The sequence below is a fragment of the Rhinatrema bivittatum genome, chromosome 5 (assembly GCF_901001135.1).
Source record: "Rhinatrema bivittatum chromosome 5, aRhiBiv1.1, whole genome shotgun sequence".
Taxonomy (NCBI): domain Eukaryota; kingdom Metazoa; phylum Chordata; class Amphibia; order Gymnophiona; family Rhinatrematidae; genus Rhinatrema; species Rhinatrema bivittatum.
This window is the reverse complement of record NC_042619.1, coordinates 309,899,137-309,902,829: the sequence shown is the minus strand read 5'-3', so window position 1 is coordinate 309,902,829 and position 3,693 is coordinate 309,899,137.

Sequence of the window (3,693 nt, the reverse complement as noted above, 5' to 3'; positions counted from 1 at the left end):
TTGGTTTAGGGAAGTAACTGCCATAATAAGCAAGCTACCCCCACGCTTATTTGTTTACCCAGATTGTAAAGTTCAGTCCTTGTTGGTTGTTATCTGGATGCAAATCCTCTTTTCCACATTTCTCCTTGCCGTTGAAGCAGAGAGCAATATTGGAGTGGTATTAACCGTGCGAAGGCTTATTAAGTAAGGGTAGTAATCACCAGGTAGTAGCCTTCACTCCAGTAATCCACCCCCATGGCTCTTCTCTTCATTCCCATCCTCTAGCCTTTATGGATCCACAGTGTTTATCCCATGCCCCTTTGAAATCCTGTGGTGTCGAAGGCACCCGTCGTTCTGGGTGATCAGAAGCAGGTCCTTTCCCAAGGGAATGTGCCTGTGAATGGAGAGGTCCTGAAGAATCGGAAACCACACTTGGCGTGGCCAGTGAGGAGCCATGAGGATCATGGTTTCCTTGTCCTGACATAACTTCACAAGAATCTTCGAGAGATGTGGAAGTGGAGGGAATGCATATAGGAGACCGGTGGCCCATGAGAGGGAGAATGCGTCTCTTGTTGTGAGTGTTGGCTGCGAGTGAAAGAGCAAAAGTTCTCTACTTTGCGGTTTTGAGGTGACGCAAAGAGGTCTACTTGAGGATAGCCCCAACGTTGGAATATTGAGTTCGCTACTGTGGGGTTGAGAGACCACTCGTGCGGCTGAAAGGTGTGACTCAGCTTGTCTGCCAACACATTGTCCACTCCCAGCAAGTAGGTGGCCCTGAGGTACATCGAGTGGGAAAGGGCCTCCGTCCATATCTGTGCTGCTTCCTGACACAGTAGGTAGGAGACCGTTCCTCCCTGCTTGTTGATGTACCAGATGGCCACCTGGTTGTCTGTCTGTATCAGGATGACCTGGTTGGACAGGCGATCCCGAAACACTCAGAGCATATCTTATTGCTCGTAGCTCCAGGAAATCTATTTTGCGTTTGGCTTCCTCTAGAGACCAAACTCCTTGGGTTTGCAAATTGGCAACATGTGCTCCCCAACCGAGGTTGGAAGCATCGGTGTAAGAGTTATTTGAGGATTTGGGGCCTGGAAGGGCAGGCCTTGGAGAAGATTGATCTGATTTTTCCACCAAGCTAGAGACTGATGAAGTGGGTCAGTGATGTGGACAACGGTCGATAGTGGTTGAACGGATTGAGTCCATTGTGACCGTAGAGTCCACTGCATGACTCTCATGGCCAAGCGAGCCATTGGGGTAACCTGCACTGAGGACGCCATGTGTCCCAGCAGGATGAGGAAGTTTCGTGCAGTGGGATGGAGAGGTTGGTCCGAGGTGATCGTGTGCCATATGTTGTTGAAATGGCACAATCAACCTCCTACTGGTACCTGTGGCAGTGGCAGTGGAAGCTGGCTGCTGCTCTCTATGCAGGAGTCAAAAACCGGAAGCAGGGCCCGGCTGAGGAGCTGCTTGTGGCTTTTGTTTACGGGGTTGATGAGACTGGGCCTTTTGAAAAGGCCTCATAGAATGACCTCTAGATGGTGGTGGATAGGTCTTCTCTGAATGGAAGAATGACTTTTTGGTGTCCTTCCTAAATGGTTGTTTAGTCGAATATTCAGAAGGCATCAGAGAGAGTTGGCGAAGGGTCTCATGATGCTCCTTGAATTCTGCCACCATCTGCTGGATCTGTTCACCAAACAGATTGTCTCTGATGCAAGGCAGATCTGGCTTTGCGACCTTTTGGTGTCATTAAGGCACATTTGGTGCAAGTCGACATGCTCACACTCGAGGCACATTACACAGAATTTGAGGGTCTGTTATGGACATGGTGCGAGCGCAGTCAGGACACCGACTGAACCCCGACGCCATGGCCTTTGAAAAATTGAACCACGGTGTGGTCAACGGCCAGTTGGCCACGAGGGCCAGACTCGACGGGAATCGACCGGAACCAGGTAAAAAACTTACCGGAGTACCGCAGAAGCAAAAATCTGAGAGGGGGACCCCTGTGGGGTATGAAAGTTTGTAGTAATTCCGTGAGGAAAATTCCTGTCAGGAATCTCTGTGGAGCTCCTTAACCCGTGTGGCTACTGCTGCGCGGAAAAAAGAAGACTGAAGGGGACCCCTGCTGGCTGCAGGTTTAGTGCCATGCTGGGCATGGCCAGTAGGTGCCAGTCAAAGTTCTAGAAACTTTGACAAAAGGGTTCCGTGATTGAGCTCCATCCTGTGATATCACCCATATGTGAGGACTACCATCCTGCTTGTCCTGTGAGAAATAATTGTAAAGCTATACTAAAAATGTTACAAAACAGCTGCTGGACAGAATAATATCCAACAATTAAAAACTCATAAAAATTATTAAAACATATCCAAATATCAATAAAATATTTCAAAACAGCAGACATCGCATAATGGCAGTCAATCAAGAAAAATAAATTGAAAAAGCCACCTTTACTTACCATTTCCAGCAACTCTCCTACTCCTTTCCATTTGCACTCACCAGAAGCAGCCATTTGCACTCACCAGAAGCAGCAAGGGCTGCTGAAGCTCTGTCCTCACAGTTCCTTAGCGCCCACAACCAGTCACTCACACACACACACACACACACAATTAGACTCCACAACCAGTCTCAGTCGCTCTCATCTTCCTGACCAGCATCTCTCTCTCACATACGCACACTAGTAATTTTCCTGACCAGTCTCTCTCACACAGAAACACATCACCTCCCTGACCAGTCTCTCTCTCAATCACACTCATGCTCTCTTATATACAAGCTCTCAATCACACACAAATGCTCTCGCACCCTTGCACACCAGCTCTTACCCAGGCACCGATTCACACCCACAAGCTCTCACCCAGGCTTCCATTCACACCCACACACACAAACTCTCACCCAAGCACCGATTCACATCAGCTCTCACCCAGACTTCCATTCACACCCACACACACACACAAGCTCTCACTCAGGCTTCCATTCACACCCACACACACACACAAGCTCTCACCCAAGCACCCATTCACACCCACACAAACTCTCACCCATTCACACCCACAGACACAAGCTCTCACCCATGCACCCATTCAAACCCACACACACAAGCTCTCACCCATGCATCCATTCACATCCACAGACACAAGTTCTCACCCAGGCACCCATTCACACCCACAGACACAAGCTCTCACTTAGGCACCCATTCACACCCACAAACACAAGCTCTCACCCAGATACCCATTCACACCCTCAGAAACAAGCTCTCACCAAAAACTTTTTCTTCCTTCACTGCAGGGATGGGCTCCAGTTCTGCTGTGGCTTTACTCCGGCAAGCATTCTTTTTTCGCTGCCATGGGGATGGGCTCCCATGGTGGCCTCAGTCGGGGTCGGGTTTCCTCTTCGCTGCCATGGGGATGGGCTCTGGTGGCAGCCTTGCTTGGTTGGATTCAGGTTTTTCTCTTCAACGCTACTGGGATGGGCTCCAGTGGTGGCCTTGCTTGGTCAGGGTCGGGTTTTCTTCTTCGCCACCATGGGGATGGGCTCCGGTGGCGGCCTTGCTTGGTCGGGGTTGGGTTTTCTTCTTCGCCGCCATGGGGATGGGCTCTGGTGGCGGCCTTGCTTGGTCGGGGTTTGACACTGCCATTCCTCCCACCCTACCCCCAAGCTATACGATGCCTGCCTCACCGGCCAATCAAAGGCGTCCTCTCTTCTTCCTACTCCCACTGGCA